Raw genomic sequence first — 24,512 nt, forward strand, 5'->3', positions numbered from 1 at the left:
CTCTTTTCACTAGTTCAAATTCTTTTTATGCCCCTCCCCCTCCCCTCCCCCTCCCCTCCCCCTTCCCCTCCCCCTCCCTCTCCCCCCACCTTTGGTCCAAGGTCTCAACCTGGTTTTATTATTTTTTTAAATTAATTTATTTATTTTTGGTTGTGTTGGGTCTTCTTTGCTGCGCATGGGCTTTCTCTAGTTGCAGTGAGCGGGGGCTACTCTTCACTGCGGCGTGCAGGCTTCTCATTGTCGTGGCTTCTCTTGTTGCAGAGCACGGGCTCTAGGCGCGCAGGCTTCAGTAGTTGTGGCACGTGAGCTCAGTAGTTGTGGCTCGCGGCCTCTAGAGCACAGGCTCAGTAGTTGTGGTGCACGGGCTTAGTTGCTCTGCGGCATGTGGGATCTTCCTGGGCCAGGGCTCAAACCTGTGTCCCCTGCACTGGCAGGCGGATTCTTAACCACTGCGCCACTGGGGAAACCCCTCAACCTGGTTTGGATATACCTCACTCTTGCCCAAATTTTACTTACTAACCTTATTTTCTACTTTTCTAACATGAACCTTCTATTCCTACTAATTGGATCTCACTGTCCTTCTAAGATGACTTTGTACCCTTTTGTTCATGCTCTCCCTTTTAGAATGTCTTTTCCTTTTTCCTCTGACCTAAGCACAATCTCCAAGTTAAGTTTGCTCGCCCTAATCATGTTACTCTCATTGGATTCTTCCTCTTCTGCCCTTTTGTCCACATCATTCTTTAGACCAGTAGATACTCTCTTATACTATTGTGTTCACAATTCTTGCTTTCCCAATGAGATTGCAAGTCCCTGGAGGGCACTGATGTACCTTGTATGCTATCTTTGAACCATCTACAAGCTTTGGGCATAGCAAGCCCTTGATAAGTAGACCTATAGAATCAATAAACTAGAAAGGTGAATTTTTTTTTTTAAAGATGGGCTTTGATATTGCCTGTGTACTGCTCATCAGCATGTCCTCAGAGCCTAGCTTGCAGCTTGACACCTAGTCATGACCTCAATAAATATTTGTTAACAGAGAAATTAATGTTGACATTGGATAAAAGGGACAAGCGTTTGAAGGAGACATCTGTCAAGGAGTTTTTTCCCCATTTTTCTTCAGTGGTTCTAATGAGCCTCTCCATTCATCAGCTGTGAGGATTCTGAGGCCTTGGCATTTTCCAGAGTTGAGGTACTGATGGAGGCTGGCAATGTGAGTTAGAATTAAGGAGGCTGTCATTATTTTAAGGTGGAGTGATGAGTCCCATTAGTTAGCAAAAATGAAAGGATTGAGGCCTTATGCCAGTATTTTATACATAAAACAATTAGAGTTATCAGTTTTATAAACATTCAGCTAATCGGCTCCAAAATCCAAGACTGTATTGCAGAGCCACCCAACTTTTTCATTTAAAAGCTTCTTGTACATTAAAAAAATAAAGCATCTGGGGATCCATCTAGGGATGAAAAGTGAGGTAGGGAAAAATTGCCACGCCCATCATATAGTATTCAGGACAAAATGCAGTTCCTTCAACTTTTAACAAGACTCACTTTGTACAAGGCACTGTTTCTGCCAGGAAGGAGTTTATAGTCCAGCAGGAGAAATAACACATGTATCTCAGAAACAAAGGTCTAAGAGAGCTCAGAAGGGAAAATTTCCTTCAGATTGGAGGGCGGTGGGGACCTTCCTAGAGTGACAGTTATTTGAGCTGATTATTGAAAGGCTTTGGGTCAGATTTCAATAGCTATTATTGGGAATATAGAGATGAGGGAAGGGCAGCAGGGTTGGGAGGAACACAGGCCAGGCATTCCAGGGTGTTTTGACTCTAACATCGGTCCTCTAATATACTACCACTGCTTCAAAAGCTGAAATGCCACTAGGACTCTCCTGGGTACTGGTGGTCTGCAGTGTTCCGTAATGAAACTTAAAGGAGATACGGAGACCTGAAATAGGTACTTTGGTGCCAAGTGCTGAACTGACCATGACATAAAGCGCAAAATAAGTCTTGTAAGCCATATAACTGGTGCGTTTCTGGGTAGCATCCAACTGGCTTAGAATGCTTGAAGAGGTCTCCTGCGGTATGGAAACACCACTGAAGATGGACACTTTCATAGTAATGTAAATAGGAAGAGGTCAGCACTGATTGTGGTCCCAAGTAGCCAGCCATCTGTGGGACCCTGCCCAGTGATCCTAGCAGAGCTCAGGAAATGAGTAAACATACTGTTATAGTTCCCAGATTCTGATTCTGTATAACTACTCCATGGACTGTAAAACTAGGACCGATGGGTGTGAGTTTCAGGGAGACAGATTTGGGGTCAGTATAAGGAAGATGGTGGTCCTGTTATGGACTGTGCTAGTTCATGAGGTGGTAAGACCCCATGATTAAATGTATTTAAGCATGAGCTATACCATATACCAGGCAATGTCTCTATACATGCATCATCTCTGTTCTTCCTCAAAGCAGTGCTACTGCCCGCCCCCCCACCATTTTACTGACGGGCAATACTGAAGCCTAGGAAGTTTGAGTAGTGAGTACATTGTAGAGCAGGTGTCAGCCCAGGCAGTTTGAGGGCAGCGACTGAATATGTACTGGATGAAGAAAGGATGCAAACGTCAGATGGCCGTTAGGAATCTTAGGGGCCCTTCCTAACGCTAGGATTGAGTCTTTAATTCTCCTTGGGGGATCAAGATGCTAATTGTTGCCAAGCACTAATTCATTAACAGCAGCACGCAATTCCTAGAAATTCAGAACAAAGTGAATACGATCATCGTCATCATCCTGATGGCCACCACTCAGTGATCATCTCATTTAAACCTAACAGCTATCTTGCAAGGTAGAGATTATGTATCCTTTTAAGGAGGGGGCTCTAGGAAGTTACATAGCTTGATCAATCTGCAGAGTTGATCAGTGGCTTTTTTCTTACACCACCTTTTAAGGTAATTCGTGGTGATACGGGAAATATTTACCTATCAGTTCGGCACAGACACCGACCAATCAGAGAGGCCACCAGCTATATACCACGCTGTGGCCCTTCCCAGTGATGAACGTCCCCTGAGGTGATGTGGAGGCTAAGTCCACAGGGATGTGAAAGATTTGGTAATACACCAAGACCACACATCTGGAGCTCCAGAAAACTAGTGACTTTTATCTGATTTTATACATGATGTGTAGTACTATTAAAGAAAAAAAGCCTTCACCTGTAATTATATTTCACATATATTTCTAAATAAAGAAAAGTCGTTTTGCAATGGTCACGTTGTATCTTCCTTATAAATGGCAGGCCCTTCTTCCTCATTGCTTTTCTACCTTTTACTTTCCTCCAGTCAGAGGCTCACCTGTCTGGACAGGGATCTTGCTCCATTATCTCGCTTTCCTTCAGGGTCTCAACCAGCCCTCTCTCTCGTCACATAAGCATTCATAAGCCTTTCCATTCTTTAATAACAAGAGAAGTCAAAAACAAAATCCCTGCGGCCCCTTCCCTGTTGGTCTGGTCACGTTGCATCTCCCTCCTGGGCTTAGAAGGCAGCTCCTTGAAGAACAGGTCCTCACACAACACCCACACCTCCCCAACCCTCTACAGCCCTGTCCTCTCATAATGGCCACCTCTGTCCTGCAGACCGCCAGCTTCATTGTGCAGGAGTCTCTGGTGTTACTGATCACTACTCCTTGAAACCTTGCCCACCTGTTTTCTGAGTCATTCCTTTCCTGATGTCTTTCCTGTTGCCCAACTGCTCTGTATTAGACTTCTCTGCTGGTTCCTCTCCTCCTCTCAGACCTCGGTACCCTCTAGGGTTCCCCCTTCAACCCTCTGCTCACCTACTCTTTCCTTCTGCTACCACCTATATGCCATCGATTCCTAAATCTGCAACTCCGAACTCTTCTGACATCTGCTCCAGGTGTCTTAAACTCAGGGAGTTCAGAACCCTTACTTCTGCAGCCAGCATGTTCCTTCTGTGTTCTCTACCTCAATTAATGAAACCCACTTGACCAAGTTTAAAATCCGGGAGCTGTTCTAGGATCCTCACTCTTCCTCAACCCGTACTTTTCATTGATGACTAAGCTGTGTAAAAACTGTCTTCTCAAACCCTTGAGTCTGTGCTCACCTCTCTAGGCCATTACCACCACGACTGCCTAGGTTCGGGCCCTCATCACTCTCTTGAGGGTTACTGCAGTAGCCTTGTAACTGGTCTCCCTGCCTTCTGCCTGGCCTGCTTCCAATCCCTTCCCCACACTGCCGCCTTTCTAAAAGGCAAATTTGATCATGGACTCTCTGCTGCTTAAAATCCTTCAGCAGAGTCACTGTTTCTCCAGGATAAAATCTAAGATCCCTAGCCTGGCACAAAAGCTCCTTTGTGATCTGGGCTCTCCCTTCGGGTGTGTATCAAAGTCTTCTCTAATGATCCAGGTCCCCACTGACTACCCCTCCCCACAGCATCCCTACTAAAGGAAATGAGTTGTTACAGGAGAGGAAGGAGAGGAAGGATGGGAACAGACAAGAGATTGAAGAACTATGCTGTCCAGTACCGTGGCCACTAGCTGCCTGTGGCTGCCGAGCACTTGAAATGCACCCGGTCCAAACTGAGATGTGCTATGAGTGTGAAATACACCACGGGTTCAGACTTGGTACGCAAAAAGGAATGTAAAATAGCTCATGAACAAATTTTATTGACTACATGTTGAAACAGTAACATTTTGGATATAATGGGTTAAATAAAATATATTATTGCAATTAACTTCATGTTTCTCTTTATGTTATTTTTTTTTAACATGGCTACTATGAAATTTTAAACTACCTGTGTGGCTCGCATAATAGTCATATTGGACAGCATCGTTATAGAACATCTCCTTGTTCCCAGGAGATGCATCCTGTTATGAGCCAAGCCCAGGAGCTTTTTGAATGATTAAGTCAGCCCTACAGGTATAGAGAAGCAGCAGTTGCTCAGTTTCTTAAGTCCACAGATATTAAAGTGCTTTAGATAAGATTCAGAATCAGAGAGGCAGTTTGTGAAAACTACAGCCAGGAGTCCTTCACGCAGTGTGCACGGGGCTAAAATCACGAGTCTGGCACATCTGTCTCGCCAGGCCCAGCCAGTCACCATCAGGAGAGGGAAACGGGGATACTGTGTGCTAGAGGGAGGATTTGAGGTAGACAGGAGGAGCTAGGGCAGGGCAAGTGGAGTCCCGGGAAGCCCCTTGCTTGTGAGGTACAGACAGAACACCAAGAGCCACACCTAGGTCTCTGAGATTCCCCCATCCTGCCATGGACCCTTTCCCAGTGGGAGAAGTCCCAGGTCCTCCACTGTCTTGAGCCTCAATAATATGTACATGATAAAGCCATTGTGCATCAAACAAAATGACGTGCCCAACAACTAGTACTCCTCAGTTACGCCTTAAGATACCGAGGGCAGCAGTCTGTGGGTCATCTGGCCCAGAAGGCTTGAGGAAGGTATACAGACCTTCCTCAGGGTCCCAAGGACCTTGTCACAAGGACCCAGAAGATAATATGTCCTTAGAGATCTGCAGAGCTTTGTTTTCAAGTGGAAAAGCCAACCAGTGATGGGAAACCAGAGCTTACTAGGATGGAGCATGAGGGAGAAACCTGGAGGTGAGGGGAAGAAACCATGACTATCACGGGAGAAATTCAGGAATCAGGTGCGGGTGAGTCTGATAGGCAGTGGGACTCAGCGCCTCTCTCCTGGTGGTTTGTGTGCTGTGTTCTGTTGAGCCCTTTGGTTCTGAGAAGAATGCCCCTGGGCAGTTACTTTGATTTGCTTTTACATGTTAGACATTAGTATAAGATTCTGGTAGGAGGAAAGGTTCTTAGGCTAAAAATAAAAGTTTGAAAGTCATACCTGTACAGAGACTGGCCTGAGAAAGTGGTGACCACCCTGGTGTGGTGATTGCTCCCCCAGTTGCAGGATCTGGGACCAGTTTGGGCGCTTGGCAGGAGCTACAACTCCTTTCCACCTGTACCCGAGTGACTCTCCTTTGGGTTAACTATGCAGTCTGTCTGGCCTTACCTGGGAAGCCAGAACTGTATCATTCTTGGGTACCACATTTTCACTTTGTGCCCCAGGTTCTCTCTCACATTTCCAAGTCCTGATTTGAGGTCTTGTGTAGGAATCTCAAATTGCCTTGGGTAAGGATCCCATCACATATCTCCAAGCCTTCTTAAGCCAGTAGTCTTGCCTCTGAGATACAAGCCCTAGAGTGAGTGCCTGCTGCTCCCTTTCAAGCTTCTATAACACTGGCCAGCAATGGGCAGGAAACTCAGCTAGTTTAATAGGTATTTGTGGAATTGAAGAGCTTGCCTGATACTGGCTCTTCCCTGATTCCAGACCCCTGACACCAAACACTGTTTGGCTGCCCCACTGGTTTCTGGGTCCCATTTGTACCACATGTGCAACTTGGGAGGGGAAGGGGAAGGCAAGTATAGGGCTGATTTTCCTAAATTATGGTACATCCACTTCTTTGTTCCCTGTGAGAAGGCTGGTCTTAAGTGTGGGCAAGAAAAGTGGCTGCCTTTATGGTGTGATTTCAGAATTCATTCTGCTCAAAAGGGCTTTTCAAATATCAACACCTTCTCTTTCCTGCTCTCTAATATGCAAAAGCCTGCGTGATAAAAACTCTGTTCTCTTTCCTAAGACCAGTATGGTTTAGAAGAGAAGGAAAACAGATTTGATTTGATGGTTGAGAAGCCTGGTTTTGGCGCATGTAATTGGCTGGCTGTAATGAACTTGAGCCAGTTATTTAATCTTCCTGAACCTCAGTTTTCTCATTTATGGAGTGAAATTAATAATACCTACTTGCTTTGTTATGATTTTTTACGACTAAATAAAACAAGGTATAAGATGCCCAGCACCAGGGCCTAAAATGCAACGCTATGAAAGTGGTAACTTAAACTGGTCAGACATGTGCTCCCTAGACTGAATGATTTTATAGACCCTTCCCTGAGACTGATAAGAAGGAGGTAAGAAACCTGGGCCAGGAGGGTCAGAATTCAGCCATCCCTGGGTGAAAAAGGACAAGAAGCAGGTTGCCTTCACATTCTGCTTAAGGCCTGTCCTGCCTAATGGTTTGCATTTGTGAAAATATTCGTCTGGGATTATGAATGCAACATGAAGCCATGGAAAAAAAAAGGCATGTTTACATCCTCTGCCAGGGTAATATAAGAATAGACAAAGCAAGTTTTCGAGTCTCTGAATAGTCAGGTGCACTGCCATCAAAATAAATTTTTATTTCTATTCTTTGCTGATAAATTATAGATAAAGGAAGCCACTAAAATACCCTGAAAAGGAAGATTCATATACAAATTAGATACCAGGGACAGATTTCACACTTACTTTGTAGGAGCCATTCTTTCCTTAACTGTGGGTGTTTGGGAAGTTCTTTTATTGTAGCCTTTGTTGCTTACAAGAAGGGGGAAAAAGCTTTAGTATACTCAGGAGAGAATGGTTTTGATTGGAGGCAGTGTTGTTCTCAGTGAGGGCTCACTTTCCTATATTGTAGTGTTTGCTAATATATCACCGAGAAAAGCCATAAGCGGCAGTAAGATAGTCTGATCTGACATACCGCCACTTATGATCGACCTGTTTTTATTACAGGAACGTGGGCAGCCCTATAATTTTTAAAGGGGAAAGTGGAAGATGTTATGCTGGCTACTGTGACTGCTAATGTCCTGATCTAGAAGGTCTTTGTCCTTTCTCATTCATTTCTCCTGTGAAGTCTGAATGGTGGGCTGGATTCAGTACATGCAGGGGGCTGCCAGTGACTTCCTGGGCTCTTGATGTAATCTTGATCGCCCCACTGCAATACCACAGCCTCAGTATAGTGTCATATTCAACCTGAGAATACTCAAGGAGAGAGTATAAACCTTCTACCTCTAAAATTAAAAATAAAAGCATTAAAAATAGTATTTAGTGCTGGTTTGTGGCACTGAATATATAAACTCATTTATTGTTCTGGTAGCCCCAGAGCAAGAACTGTTGCAGTTGCAATGGGTGATATCATCTAAGGTTGTCATGACAACATTAATTTATCATTTCCAAACTTTGGTAGGATTTCACCTTCTGAATCTCCTGGATTGTCTTTAAGTTTATAGTTATTTCTCATTTATTAAGGCGAGGCATATTTAGCTATTGCTTACATAAATGCACTGAGTATCTTCGTGAATTTTACTGATGTGAAATTAGAAGCATAGAAGGTGGGCACTGGAAAGAGATAGTGGATGCTGTGGCCTAACGGTCCCCCCAGAAGAAGGAATCCCTTCCACAGTATCCCAGTCAGCCAGCTGCCGTTCGAACCCTGCCAAGAATGAGGTGGTCACAGTTTTGTGACACTGAGGACTGCTGCCCACGGTAGCCTGCAGTGCTCCTAGATCTTGAGTCCCTTTAGATTTGGACCTTGTCTCATTTGTGGTTGGACCAATACTCATTATCACGCACATCAGTTACTGAAATCTGCCTCCCTGTAGCTTCCCTGTTCATCTCCTATTGCCCTTTGGAGTGCCACAGAATAGTCATGCACCTGAGTGTGGTAGGTCTTCAAATATTTGACCATCGCTATTGTATCTCCTGTTCGAAGTCTTCTCTTTTCAGGCTTACGTGGTTCCAGTGTTTTGGCTGAGATTCGCCATCCTGTTAACACTCTGGTCGCCCACCACTCTGCCTGTGCCATTTTAAAAGCGAGGCATCTTGAACTCAACACCCTGCTCCTGAGTTCTCTCAGTGGCGGAGGACACACGGCTGCAGCTAACTCCCCGTCCAAGGCACCTTCTTTTGCTGATCTGGTCAGATCCTGTGTTGGCCTCCATTTTAAATGAGGGGCAGCACGTTGTTAGTTTATATTCAAAGTCAAGTAAAACTTCCCAGTCTCTTTCTAGATAGCCCCTACAAAGCCAGCTCTCCCGTAGTCTGTATCTGTGCAGTTAACCTTGGGAACACACGTAGAGGACTTTACCTTTATTCTTGTTACATTTTGTCCCATCTCGGCAGATCATTTTTCCTCTCCATCAAGACATTTTTGAATACTAATTTCTAAAAGTGCAATCTCTCAGTGGTACATTTTTCACTTATTTGTCAATTACACTTTTTGAGAAAGGTACTTCCTCTGTCATTGATAAAATGTGGACCAAGACAGAAAGAGCCCTGTATCTTTCTGCAAGAAACTTCTTGACATCCATACATGAATTGTGTTAGCTGTTTTTTGTTTCTTTGTTTGAACTAGTTTGATCATCTCGCACTCGTGTTTACTTTCTTGCCCCCAAGCTCTCTAAGAGGATACAGTTAGGAAAGACTTAGTCAGATGCCTTAGTGGCACTATCGTTATTGATCCACTTGTTGCCAATCATAGAACTATATTACAAAATGAAACGAGATGAATTGGAGTAACTTTTAGATTGCATTCATTTTTCCTTAGAAAAGTTTACTAAAAAACATATGTAAATATTTTTAATTTATTAAAAAATAATTTTGTAAAGTAAATTCATACTTTACCTATAATTTCAATTCACATGAACTTGTTTGGTTCAAAGGAATTGCTTTTTTGTATATCATTCAGTTCTCTTTATGGAATCATTGCTTTGGAAACTAATTGGTGGTGGGACAGGAAATCACTCCTTAGGTGTCACTCCAGCACATCATTATACTCACATCTCCTGGGACAGACAGTAATCAGGCTGAATCATGTCCAAATAGCATGCTGGAGTCTATGTAAATGGATCCATGACAGTTTCACTAACTGTGACCATGACAGAGGATGCACTGATGGCATCATGTCACTAATGGATGTGTTTTCTCCAAATGGAAAATCCTGTATTATTCAAAGAGGGGTTTTTTTCCTTCTCACACAAACTCTTTGACTTTTATATTAATATCAAATGTCTGTCACTTATACATATGGTGTTTGTGTACTATGTTTTGTTTTACTTGTGTACAAAATAGTCTTTTACACACTTTTTACCTTGGACTGGATGGAAAGAAAAAATAATTTGAAAGAATAGTAGCATGAGGAACTTAAATCTGTAATAAGTCAAGGAATAAACTCTTGCTTCTTAAAAATACTACTCTTTGGTAGTGCTTTAGATTTTCCAAAATACTCTCACAAGTTTTTTTTGAAAAACGTTTTTGCTGACTGTAAAAATAATTGCATACTCGTTGAATTTGGAAAAAGTACTGAAATGGATAAAAGAGAATTAAAAGTCAGCTAAAATTTCACCACCCAGAGATTGTCATTGTTAGTATCTGGTGTGTTTTCCTTCCAGACGTGGATGTATGTGTAGTTGTGAGTATGTGCATACGTGTGTGTGTGTGTTTAAACTAGCTTCATGGTGGACCTAGGCAGTTTGTACTGAGCAATCAGTGTGACATAGTAGTTAAAAGTGCTTTGGAATCAGACACTTGGAGATTTCAGTCCTGGCTATGCTACTCATGTAGTGACTGTAAATTGCTTAAACTATCAAAACTTCAATTTCTACTTCTATAAAATAGGGATAATAATAGCATGTATCTAGTAGGTTTATTGTAAGAATTAATAAAATAATGAATGTAAAGTACATAGCATGGTGCATGCCTCATAGTAAATGCTCAGTAAATGTGAGCTATTATTGTTATTATACAGGTTTTCTTGTCTGTTTTCCTCACTTAAATTCTAGGGTAGTAATTTCTCTTGTCAAAAAATGTTATTTGAGAAATATTTGGAAAGACTGCATACATTTCAATATGTGAATGTACCTTAATGTAATCATTTCCCTATGCTTAGACCATTTCCAGTTCTTTGCTGTCATAAAGAGCAGCACAGTTAATATCCTTTACATTTTTTGTGTGCATAGACAACAAAATGAATTACTAATGGCATTTTACAGAGAGGCAGAAAAAAATGATCAATTCTTTAGTATCTCCTTAATATGCCAGGTTATATGCTTGGTTTTTTAATCTCAAAATTCTCATTGAACTCTTCCACGACCCCGTTGAGGTACATCTGTTACCCCTATTTTTGGATGAAAAAGCTCTGAGGGGAGACAAGTAGTTTGCCCAAGGTCACAGAGATAGTGGTGGTAGAGATGGTATTTGAAGCCAGCTGTCTGATTTCAAAGCTTAAGCGTTTCCATTCTGGCAGGCAGTTCATGCCTATCTTTTTAAGGCTGGCGGCATGAATAGTTACCATTGTGCTTTTCACAAAATGTCACTTGGTGCCACATAAAAGATAGGACACTTGGCTGGAACTCTGGGCTTACTCAATATAGTACCTCTTGTGTGCGTATGTTCTTATATGTTTTGGAATCAAGCCTCATTAAAATAAGGTGCTAACTAAAGGAAATCAAACATTGGTATGATGATTTGATGAAAGCAAACCTCAGGGAAGAAAACATTTATTTAGTCAAAAGCACAAAAGTCATCTTTGTTTTAGTTGGATGGACTAGGCCAGAATTACTTATCTCGCTAGGAATCAGAGTATTTCACACAAATCAGTATAGGAATTAAACAGTAACAGCCAAAGTAAATTGATGCTGTCAAAAGGGGTTATAAGTTTCATTACTTGTATATTAGGGGTTGAAAGGAAAAATCTTTAGCCTTAGTTGTAAGATGCTACATCAGGAAAGAGCTGTAACAGTTGCTGTAGGTATAAGTATAGGTATAGGGGAGACATAACATTTACTGGGACAAACCCCCAAAGAATTATTTGGTGAACTGACAGGTTGTCTTTAAAAAGTCAGCCATTCGGAACATTTATCTTGGCAGCTCTCAAATCTGACTCACAGCGTGTAGTGTGGCAGTCAATTTTTGAAGGAAAAACGCATAATTAATATGAAAATCAAGGTATAAGGTATTGCCAGTCAGTACCCAACACACAGTTTCTTAGAACAAAGGAGCAATTGAAGTTGTCTTTTAATAGGGTAATCCTGGTTTGTCATTTTGTAGGTTTCAGTTCTTAGTAAAAATGAAAGAAAGAAAAACCCCTAGTAGTAATATTTCATATCCAAGAGCTACTTTGTTGCAGAGCTCATACCCAACTCTTGTCTAGTCAAGAAAGTTATCTTTGGTTTTTGAGTTCTTGAATTTTCATAGCCCTTGAGCTTACACATTTGCCTTAGAAGTGTCCCAGCGTTCCTTCGGTCATTTTAGTTCTTACAAGGGAGGAACAGTGTCCGTCGTAGCCCAATGACTAAGAAGGTTTGTATCGACACAGCACGCCCACCAGCTTGGCCTGTGGAGAGTCTGTGCCCCATCGTGGTTTGCAGGTGGGAAGGGCCCAGCGAGTTCAGTTTGGGCTTGCTGCACAGCTAGTGAGTAGGTAGAACTGTGCACAAGACGGTGGGTGTGAATCTGTGGATGGGATCCGAGATGTGACTCCATGCAGCGCGCGCTCCGTAGCTGTCTAACACTAGGCAAAGTGCTTTACTGTCTCTGAGTCTCAGCTCCCTCTGCTCTCACGCAGAGATAATGACTCCTGCACAAAGGTCATAGGGAGGATTAAATGCATTGAGCAAACCAGTGGGTGAACTCAAAAGTGCTTTCATGGTTAGCTCCCAAGTTATTAATTAATGGCCACAGGTCGTGCCTCCCAAGGAGAAGCCGATTTACCATTTAAAATATTTTCAAATGAATAATGGGAATATTTGTAAAATATATATTTGTAATATTTGTAAAATATATGTAAATATAATATATGTAATATATTATATGTAATATATGTAATATTTGTAAAATATATGTAAAAATACACCACTCCTGGGGCTAACCTCTCCAGACCCTCCTAACTCTTTGCTTATACTCTATCCAATAATAAAGGGACAGGCCCTTTCTCTGCCCAGGAAGCCCCCAGTGCCCAGCGAGCTTGGCATCTCTCAGAGCTTAACTAGTCACTCCCATGGCACATCCCTCGATGAGGGAAGGAAGCCCTTGGCATCAGTAGGTGGTTCCTTTGAACACAGAACAGACCTTTATAAAAATAGCCATTTAGGTCTATTATGTTGTTCCAAGATAGAAGCAAAACTTGTATATTTGATGCATTATTTTAGCTTTCAACTAAAAAAAGGCTCACAATAAAAGACTATCAGATAGAAAAGCATATTCCAACAGGGTTGCATTATAAACAATGATAGGAAACTCTTTGATTATTAAAGCAATCATTTTGCCAGAGGGGAGAATGAAAGAGAAGAAGTTAGGAATTTTGACACTGAACATCACGCCTACTTTCCTGAAGTCTCCTGTGGTTTTCCCCCAGCCCCTGGTAACGTAAGCAAGGGCTCAGAAACTGCCTTTGAGTCAGGCTGCCAGAGAGTCAATCCCACTCCAGGGGCTGCGCTCATTCCCTTTCCCCTGGGGCTGCTGCCGCTAACCTGCCTTCACTTCCTTGCCTCCCAGGTGGTCGTGGTCCCCTTTCTCTCTGTCCTTTAAAAGGACAGGATTTGTTCATTGGCCACCCCAGCCTGGGCTCACTGTAGGACCCTTATGAAGGTGCTTCAGGTACTTAATGACTGAAATATCTCCGTGGCATTCCTCGGAGATCGGCGGGGTGTGGGTCAACCAAGTGCTGGATGTTTTATACAGACCCCCATGAACACTTAGCAGTAGGGAGCCAACAGAGGGCCCACGGAGCCCCGGACTCCTTGAGCCCGCTAGCTGGGAATGCTAACCCTGCTTGCTATACTCATCTTGAATCAATTTCTAAATTTTGTTTCTCCTTCTATGCAGGAAACTATTCTGAATTTCCCTTATTTGCTTTGGTACCGCATTTCATTCAGCTCATTTCTTCATCAGCTATGTTTTGAGCGTCTGCTCTGTACTAGGCAAAGTGAGAGGAACAAAAAGCAACCAAATGTTGAAAAGGAGAGAACAGTTCACACCTCACGTAGAAAGCAAAACATGCCTCCAGGGTTGAGAGAGAAGGAGAGGTTAAGTATGTCATGATTTTTTTTTTTTTTGAGCTGTACTTTCTACAATAAATTGTACTGCCTAAAAATCTATACCAGTATTCATTTATGTAGCAAATCCCATTGTAGTGAGAAGTCCTGTTATCTATGATTGGGACAAGCATCATTTAGAACACAATTTTAGGGCAGCAGAAGACTTTGGACCATCCCTTGGAGTGAGTTGAAGTGGGATTTGACCTATATATCAAGCTTTTCCTTGATATTTTTCATTTCCATGTGTCAACAAATACTTGACTTGATACTAAAGCCAGTTAAATCAATATTTCTTGCTGTAGTCAGGTACAGCAACATATAACCAAGGGCAACATACCCCCACCAGCCGTATTCTGTTAGGTACATGTATTTTATCCTAAACCTACTTGACTGAACTACTTTCACATGAATAGGATGAAAATATCAACATAACTACCATTAAAAAAAGAGAAAAGCCAGAGAATCCCTGATCTAGTCCCTCGCCCTTCATTTAAGCAATCCCATAGTTTATTTTGCTCACTTTCATCATAAGGAATGACAATATGGAAAAGATCTTGATTGTGGTAGCTGTGGTTTCTTTCTCTTTTCTCTAAAGTGTTCACTGTAACCCATTCTCCCAACTCCCATCCCAACCAGAGGATTTCTGAACACAGCCGCAAAGTGGCAAATACCAGTAAACCCAAGAGTCTCAGACTGTAGGAATCTAATCAATGTGATGAAAGGGAGAGTGAGGTGGAAGCCTCTTACTTACCCTTTTTCTGAACTTTTAATTGCTAGAAATTTTCTGAAAATTATGTAGTAAAAACTCAGTGTTTCCATAAACAAACGGCCTGAAGCATCAATTTATAAACACCAACAAATTTATTTACTGTTATTAGAAGAGCCTAACTTCTCTTGCCTGTGTACTGTAAATGGAAGAGTGACTGTCATTTATTGGGCTCCTACTCTGTGCTAAGCATTTACAACATCTCACCTCTAACAGTCAAAATGATGCTTTAAGCACGTATTATTATTTCCATTTCATGTTCAACTTCGGCTGCTGAGTAACTTAACTGAAGGCACCAAGCTAGAAAGGGTGTAAGCAGGGATTTGAACCCAAGTTTGTCTGGTTCCAAAGCCTTTTCACTTTTTACATCAGGAATCTTGAGAGTGTAAAAAGATTTTTTTTTCAAATTGTTAAAGTTACACGTGCTCATTATAGGAAGTTTGGAAAGCAGACAAAATTATAAAGAAGAAAAAAATCACTCAAATTCTTCACCCCGGGGATGATCACTACTAAAATTTTATTTTATTTTTCTTTCTAGGCTTAAGAAAGCTATAGTTTATATATCCAAGAGGGTATTGTTCCTCAGAGCTGTCATCCTTGAAGTTTATTCATGTTCTCTAACAATGTTGCCATTGCTGAAAGCATTTTTGAGGACAATTTAGGAATTAAATTCTCTGTAGACTCCCATGCACTGGGTACTTCGGTAGAGACATAGCAAAGAGGGAGTATCCATTACCTAAATACCTGTCAAAAGAATACATTTTTATGTTCTACCTTTTTGTGCCTTCTAATGTTATATACTGCAAATATTTGACCATCCTGTAAAGAATACCCTCATTGCCCTCTCTAAGAACCATAAACATCTTCTGCAACTTCAATTGTGGTAGGAGATGGAATTTACCAAAATGCTGCTTCCTCCCATGTCAAAGATTGATGGACATTTTGGCTTATGTTTAAAAGTCTTTATTAAAAATTAAATCAATAAATGTTTAATGTCTCATTTGACAACTCATGTTATTTGTTCCATTGTCCACAACAATGTTTGCCTTTTGTGGTACATAAAGAAAATCAAAGAATTGTTTTTGTCAGAGTTGGAAAAGCACATTTTAAAATCAATTTCTTTTTAATGGAAGTGTTATACTCACTGAATTATTTCCCTCCAAGGAGTTTCTGTAAAAGCAAATATATCTTAAGTGTGATGAACTGATCTTTAAATACAGTCGGTAGCATCTTTTGTCGAAGGGTTTCGCAAAGAAGCAGGCACGCGTGCGCACTCACACACACATACATAAAAGATCGCTATCAAAATGGCCATTGGTATACTTTATCAAAGTGAAGAACGTCAAGTAATTAAGTGCCGGCTGAGTTCTCATCTCTTTGGTTTATTGCACACAACACTATTACTTTCAGAAAACAAACCTAACCCTCAGCTCAAGCATCTCCCTGGTTGTCTGGCTTGTGCCTTATTTTTCACAGACATTCTTATCTGCCCCATAAGGTTAGCATGCCACCCCCTTCCCAGATTGCCGGGCACCTGGGACACCGGGACCCTGGGTCCTAAGATTGGTGCAGAGTCCTTCGGGGCCACACCCAGAGCCCCGATGGGGGCCCACCGGGCACGCGCAGGTGTCCTAAGGGCTGCCCTCTTCCCTGGTCTTCCGATTGCCGAGATTTCCCGTGGTGAGACTTCATCGTGCTCTCAGAGCTCATTACAAAGTGTAGGCTTTGTCTTGTTTTTCAATCCTGGGCGCTATTCATAGTGCCTGGCATTGTGCTCAGTCAGTGTGTTAGAGAAACGAAGGGTTACAATATATTCTCGCAGAAATGGACTGTTCGGAGGAAAGGGAGTCTGATTACAAGAGAGTCAGAATAGAATGGTGGATTCGAATCTCAGGGCTTAAGGGCCTCTAGGTCAGTCCTCTCACTTAAAGATGAAAACCGGAGAGGTCAGCTGACTTGGAAAAGGTCACCTAGAGAGATGGCATCAAGCCAGGCACAGCATCCAGCATCCTGAGGTCCTGTCCCATCCTTCCCAGTGCTCCCTCCTGTCCTCGCTCCCCGGTTGTTTCATGGAGGTTGAGCTGACTTTGCAGGATCAGTGACCAGAGCATTTGAAGCCCCACGCGGTGCTTAACAGAGCAACGGATGCAGAGGGGTTCTCAGGGAACGCTTGAAGAGATTGTTGACTTAGTGAGTGATTGCCTGGTTGACTTAGGAGCCCAGCACCTGTCTCTGTGCCTAAGTGGTTACTAGCTGAATGGTGAGTTCCCTGGGCTTGTGTGGATATTACAGGCTGTGTTTTGGAAAGGAGATCATTACAGAAACAATAATGATAATAACAGTAACTAACATTTATTTGTGATAAATTAGGCAGGATATCCCTGTGGTTTAAAGTCTAGGCCCTGTGGTCAGATGGTCACAGAATCCCAGCTCCATCACTTGCCTTGTATATATATATATATATATGTATATATATATATATGTATATGTATATTTTTTAGATATTGGGGGTAGGAGTTTATTAATTAATTTATTTACTTTTGCTGTGTTGGGTCTTCGTTTCTGTGCGAGGGCTTTCTCTAGTTGTGGCAAGCGGGGGCCGCTCTTCATCGCGGTGCGCGGGCCTCTCACTATCGCGGCCTCTCTTATTGCGGAGCACAGGCTCCAGACGCGCAGGCTCAGTAGTTGTGGCTCACGGGCCTAGTTGCTCCGCGGCATGTGGGATCCTCCCAGACCAGGGCTCGAACCCGTGTCCCCTGCATTAGCAGGCAGATTCTCAACCACTGCGCCACCAGGGAAGCCCCTTGTATATTTTTATGAGACAGGTGCTTTCACCTTTTGGCGCCTCATTTTCTGTATCTGCAAAATGCCAGTGGTAATAGTGCCTACCTCAGAGTATCGCAGTTAACCCACTGAGGCCCTAGAACAACGCCAAGCACCTTGTAAGAAAGTAATAAATGTTAGCTGTTGTTATTAAAATATCACTACTATGTGTGCCAAATTCATTGCACAAATTATATACTATCCAGTCTTCCCAACATCTCTGTGAGGAAGCTACTATTACTGATATTGTCCCCCATTTTACAGTTGAGTAAACTGAGGCTTTAAGTCACAGGTAAGACCCAATTCCTTGTCTGCCTGACTCCAGAGCCTGTGCTTGGGTGTGGGTGTGAGGGAGATGAGTGGTGTGGCTTTGAAATGTGAGATCTGACTTCCCAAATTTCTTTTCCTCCTAGAGCACTGCAGACTCTGACCACTGTCAGGAATATCTCCGTGGATTCCCAGGTAAGTAGAGCTGATCCCTCCCTTCTCTGTATCCTCCTGCTGCCCACATGGCTGGCTGCCCCTGCACCTGCAGCTGACTCCCACAGCTCTTGTCACAGTCTGTCAGCCTTTCAGGATTTTAGCACCACAGTGCTCCTGTCTAGGTGTACAGACGGAAGAGACAAGTCGCTCATGATGGGGTGGGGGATGGGGGTTGGAGGCAAGGAGCAGAGGACTGGAAGCAGTCCTCCCCCACCCACCTGTGCCCTCTCCACCTACATCACCTACATCGACGTTTCTATGGATTTCTGTAGTTTCATGCATGCGAAATACCTCAAAGTACCAGGGGAGAAAAGTCTTTATTTATAGAGATCGTTGTGTTGTAGAAAGGAATTATGGTTAAGAGTGATGGGCTCTGGGGCCAGACTACTTGGCTTTCCCTCCTTGAAGTGATGACCATTTTTGCTGTTGTCGAAGAACTTGGTCCAGTGAATCTGGAAGTCTGGCTTGCAGTCGTCAGTGCTCACTCAGTGTTGAGTGGGGAGTGGAAGGACACAGACTTTTGAGCCAGACAGCCTGGCTTTGAATCTTGCTTCTGCTGCCTAGTAACTGTACGGTCTCTGCATGTCACCTGCCTCTCTGAGCCTCAGTTTCCTTCTCTTTAATATGGGGATGATTATACCCATCTTGCAGAGTTGTTGGGATATTTCTAGCTCATGTATGTAAAGTGGACTATATAAGATTGACCTTCAGTTAAATGGTAATTATTATTGTTATCAGTTATTGGTATTTGACTGGGTTCATCACAAGTATTTGTTGGAGGGGAAGCATGTTGTTATTTTTCGTTCCTCATACTTTACAAAAATATTTTTATTTTTTTCCCCCCAGCAGTCTTGCTTGTTTAAAGTAATTTGCTTAGCAAGCCATTTTTCACTGTGAAAAGATCACCTCTGGTCTAGATCCTGTCAAATGATTGTAAATTCCAAATTGAATTAGTCCAAAATAATGAGGTCTTATTGTACCTGGATGTTTCCATGAATGTTTAAACTTGATTCTTTTTACATAACCCTGAAACTTCAGTAGTAAGATGACTGTAACTTTTTGAAAAGAGCCATTAACGTTGGTTGTTTTCCATGAATGGAATAGAATACTTTACTTCCTTATATCTGAAATCTGAATCACCACGAAAACATTTTCTTTATTGTTGTTCAAAGAGAATTATTATGGAAACTACTGGTTGATTCTTCCTCTCTGTCTCTGTCTCTGTCTCTCTCTCTCTCTCACACACACACACACACACACACACACACCCCTTAGTTTTTCTTTCACACACACACACACACACACACACACACACACACACACACACACAGCTTAGTTTTTCTTTCCATTAGGCAACTGAAGAGTTACTATGTAAATTCTGGCAGCCTTCTCCCCATCAGACAAGCAAGGGCACAATCAATTCCTGTTTTCTTGGAACGTACCAGATAATCAGAAGCTCTGATTATTCTGATGGAAGGCAACAAACAGCTTGATGGAAAGACGTACCAACTGAAAACAATTCTGATCATATTTTTGTCAGGAGAATGAGATGCCTCCAGCTGCCTGTCACTCATTATATTAGAGGTAGAAAGCAGGAACGTTTTGGCCTGCGAAAGATTACGGTTGTCTCACGCTGGAACGCCGGTTTTACTGGCTGCTCATCCCCGAACAGTGACATTGGACGTCCATTCTGTAACTCATCTTGCCAGTCGGTCGTAGTCTCAAACCCATGTCACATGAGCACACTTAAGGAATTTTCTAATTATAGTTCAAAGTCTTTACTTTTATCTTTTTACGCTCATTCTGCAGACATCACTGATTGAAATGATTTCTCCCTCAGCATAATCCTATTGCCGGCAGTCACAAAAGAACAGGGAGATGGCAAATGAAACCCACAGTAACTGAAGAGGTGTCCGAATTCAATTAGGAAGCGACCTCTCCCATGCGGACGCATAAGCCATCTAAATGCATTTTAATTGTGAGCTGTGGTACTTATCTGGCCATGTTTATTTGGGATGCAAGTGCCAAAGCTGGATTTAGACCAGAACTCCAGATCTTCAAGCTCTAACGACTAATTTGGGTATCCATCGAATCCCTTAATTCATTTCTTAATTAGTTCTCCCAGAATTAGAGTTGCTTGGTTACAATCATTTCCACAAAAATTTCCAATAAAAACAAACGTACATAGATTTTTTTTCCCCCTTTGGTTCACACATTTGCCCTGGTCTTAAAGAACTATTCTTCTTGGTAATCAAAATTATAACAACAATGACAACAACAAAACTAACATGTTGCCAGGCAGTAGAGTGTGAACTGAGGCACCAGGAACCAGTTTGATTCCCAACTCAACTACTTACAGCCATGGGACCTGGGTCAAGTTACTTTCCCTCTCTGGGCTTCAGTTTCCTTTTATAAAATGGGAAGGATAATAGTACATAGCTCATAGGGTTGTTTTAAGGATTAAAAAGGCATTGCGGGCTTCCCTGGTGGCGCAGTGGTTGAGAGTCCGCCTGCCGATGCAGGGGACATGGGTTCGTGCCCCGGTCCGGGAAGATCCCACATGCTGCGGAGCGGCTGGGCCCGTGAGCCATGGCCCCTGAGCCTGCACGCCCGGAGACTGTGCTCCGCAACGGGAGAGGCCGCAACAGTGAGAGGCCCACGTACCACACACACACAAAAAACAGAATAAAAAAGGCATTGCATGTAAGAACTAATAGGCAGTCAGTGCCTGGCATTATCATAGATGCTAGTTATTATGTTTTTTGTCAATAAGACAGTGGGAGACGGAGGAGCAGATTTGCTGGTGCCACAATGTTGTCATCCAAGTATGTCCCATTTCTGTAGTCCATTTGGAGATCACTCATGATGGTCATGAAACATTGGAGACTCTGAGGTTGGAATTAATCTCTATTGTTTGTATTTGTACTCCTCAGTTTAGCTCAGATTAACATTTTTGACTTTCCATGCTTGATCAATATGAGTGCTAACTTGAAACCTTTTGGTGCAAACTTGCTTTAAAATTTGAATGAACATTTTGTTCTCTCAGTAGACACAATATTGGCCCTCATTAAAAGGAAAAATGCAATTACAGTATGTAAAAAATATATATGTGGTGGGGAAAGGAGATTTGGGGGTATTGGCTTCAGTAAATTATTGGAAATTTTCAGACTATTTTTTAACAGAGTTAAATGCATTTAATGTCTCGGTTCAAATTTAGTCAGTGTGCAGAAGTGAAAGTCTAGGGAAAGATAAATCTAGTAATTTAATGAACTTTCCTCATGGCTACATAAGAGTTAGTTTATATTAAAATTGATTTCTAAGTGATTCACTGGAATTAACCTTTCTTAGGTTTTTGTTTTGTTTTGTTTTAGAAACTAAGGTCCCATCCAGCAATTCCACTCTCATGCATGCACAGGTGTGCACTTGTCTGTGTATTCTAGAGAAATGCACACTTGCGTACATCCAGAGATGTGTAAATTGTTCTTAGCAGCATTATTTGTATTCATCTCAAATTAGAAACACAGAATATCCATCAATAGTAGAATGGATGAATAAACGGTGGTGGAATCATAAGGAATTATGATGCCTATAACTATATAGCGGAATATTATGCAGCAATGAAAAAAGAATAGATTAGTGCTACACACAAGAAGAGGGATACATCTTAAGACGTAATGTTAAAAGAAAGAAGATACTAAGTATACATAGCAATTTTATTTCATTTATGTAAAGTATGAAAACAGACAAAACTAAACTCTGTTGCTAAGGGTTACAGACATAAGTGGCCAGGAATTTATTACTGAAAGAATCAGGATAGTGGTTCCCTCTGAAAGGCATGCTGGGGGAGAGAGAGGAGTTGCGGGGCTCCTGCAAGTGCTGACAATGTTCTGGTTTTTGACAGGGGCTGGCAGTTGCATGGGTAATACACAGTATATACATCAAACATTAATGTTTCATGTGCTTTTCTGGTTGTGGCTTAGAGTTGATAATTTTAAAAGTTTTTAAAAAGGCAAAATAAACTCTTTCCAACCCAGGTTGGTTTATCCTTATCCTGCATAGTTTTAGGCCAAGAGATTCCTGTGATTATAAGTGACTCTAGAAGTAAACTACTGCCTCACTGCCTGGCAAAGTGGCCTCCAAGATAGGATATGTACCCACAGGGAGCTCTTGAGAAGATTCATTTGGTTGAGAAAGACAGTGATTAGAATTTTCATTTACATTCATTTTATTATCATGAAGCATTATGATAACAGATGGTGACTATATTGGCACTGGCATCATTCCTGGGTCCACGTGTCAAATGGTCGAGTATCACCTGGAGGGAGGGAGGTGAGGCCTCCTCTTCACAGTGGCTTCCCCTCTGGCTCATCTGCTTTGGTTATTTTGCGGAATATATCATGCCTGGTCAACTGTATTTACAAATTCTGTGTTTTAGTTTTAACAAACCCTCACAGAGTCTTAAAAAGATTCTACAAAGAATTCCCATAAATTGAAGATAATTTTAATATTGCAAGCAACAAGAAAATGTCAAAGTTTAACATGAACTCTGTCGGCCCTGTTATGAGATTATGACAGTGTTCATCTAATCCGATCTTGCAAGAAGCTGGCCACCAAAATTCTAAATTATCTGGAAGACGTACAGATTTATATCCACTGTGGTTAATTAGTCATGAATCTCGTCCTGGGTGTATTTGACTTGAGACATCATGGTTAGCAAAATAGTACATCAATTCTGTCATTCTATTCTATTTTTTTATGTTTTATAATGTATATACAGTAATACATGTATATGAATTACAACAAACGATTATATATAGTTAGTACAATAATACATATATATGAATCGTAAACAAACAGCCAAACCTTTTTTTGTTCAAACATGTAAGATGAAAATACCTTGGACGCCACTGCTCTGTAGTTCAAAGGCTACTCCCTGCTAATAGTTAAAATGTGTAGGAGAAGATAAACTTACTATCCGTGTCAAAAAGAGGCACTTCTTGGTCTTAATGTTTTTATTGACAAATATCATCATAAGGCAATAGTTTATATTTTTTACTTTATTAAGACTTTCCCCAAGCCCTTGGTTTGGAGTTGGGTAGGAAAAAATGAAAAGATGTATATACTCAGAATAGCTCTGTTTTTCTGTTTTGCTTATATTCCCTGTAAGATTCCTTTATGGTTACATATATACACACACACCGAGGTGTAGTGGGAAGGGTGCTTGACCAGCATTCAGGAGACCTGGTTCTAAGCCTAGTTCTGCCACTTGCCAGCAATCAGGCCACAGCACAGAGGCAGTACCCTCTCTGAGCTGTCCTTGCCTTTTCTCTCTCCTGAGGGGATAATAACAACCCTTCCCTGGCCCTGACAGTGATCACATGTGAGAGCATCTGTAAAATGGAGTTTCTTACAAACAGAAGGAATTATGGTCCTGTCCCTTCTACTTCACCTTTAACAAAACGTAGCTTCTTATTAAAGTACTAATGTCCTTAACCTACAGGGCTCTTTTGATTGGAAGCTACAGAAACTGACTGGCTAGCTTAAACCAAAACAGAATTATTTTTGAATTGTTTTATTGGCAGGATCCTGGGGCATCTATCGCATTGAAGGAATGGTAGAACCTTCAAACTGCATGAAGGGCCACCACCAGGGAAGGCCTTGCAGACTCGACATAGGGCTTTGTGGGCTCTTCTCTAAGGCATTGCTGTCAGTGTGATGGAGTGCTGATGACGTCTACGTGCTGGGGTTCACAGTTCAAAGTCTGAGTCTCCAAGAAGAGGGAACCTAATTTATCCAACTTAGGTCGATGACCGCCTTTTGACCAGTCAGCCTCAGGTGAGGGGAAAAGGTCACATAGGATAGACAAGGTTCCTGGGAGCTCTAGCCCTGCATGTCTGGGCCATCTCAGGAAATCAGGCATCCCTGTGAGCTTCTGCCTACCACTGGTATTAATGTTTCTATAGTTGCTAATGACTCAACTCTCTTTAAGGGGTTTGAATAAAAGGAATCAAAGAAATTTAAATACGGAAGTATATATGAGCATTTTCTTCAATACATGTCAATGCACCTAACTGAGTCTGGGCTTCTCCTATTTTTCTTGAGGTGAACACTGAAGTTGAAATCACTTTCATTAGATGTTGAAAATTCTCTGTAGGTCCCAAGGGGTCCTTCTGCCCAGGCTGCTTCTCTAAGGTTTGACTCCACTTCTACCTTTAGCTAGTGCTTTACCTCTGGTCAGAAAGAAGGCATTAAATGAATTTTAGGATTCCTAATGCCGATGCAGTCTTCACTGACAGCCTGACTTGACCTAAAATTTTATGCCAATGTGGAAAGAAGGTAAGAGAGGTACACAGAGACTGTGTACCACAAGCAAGTCATCATACCACTAAAGGACCTTAATTTTTTTCTCTTGTGAACCTATTAAAGTATATTGGAATATATCACAGCCATTTCTAGACAGACGTATCCAGCTGTTCCTCACACCAGTGGGTATTTGATACATAGCATTTGTTCTACCAGGGCTCAAGCAGTTACTTAT

General features: G+C 41.9%; 1 protein-coding gene across 7 annotated transcripts in view; it reads left to right on the top strand.

Annotated features, from left to right (window-relative positions):
• The window catches only part of SPATS2L (spermatogenesis associated serine rich 2 like), a 169,361-nt gene that overhangs the window by 4,784 nt on the left and 140,065 nt on the right, over positions 1-24,512 (top strand). For 5 of the 7 annotated variants that reach the window (XM_033430425.2, XM_049712313.1, XM_004262877.3 and 2 more), the window contains exon 2: positions 17,905-17,953. The gene's annotated coding sequence lies outside the window, so the exon portion shown is untranslated. Of the gene's footprint in view, positions 1-13,723; positions 17,954-24,512 lie in introns of those variants that run through there. The other 2 variants (XM_033430445.2, XM_049712312.1) reach the window with 1 other exon arrangement.

Source organism: Orcinus orca, chromosome 7 (assembly GCF_937001465.1).
Source record: "Orcinus orca chromosome 7, mOrcOrc1.1, whole genome shotgun sequence".
Taxonomy (NCBI): Eukaryota; Metazoa; Chordata; class Mammalia; order Artiodactyla; family Delphinidae; genus Orcinus; species Orcinus orca.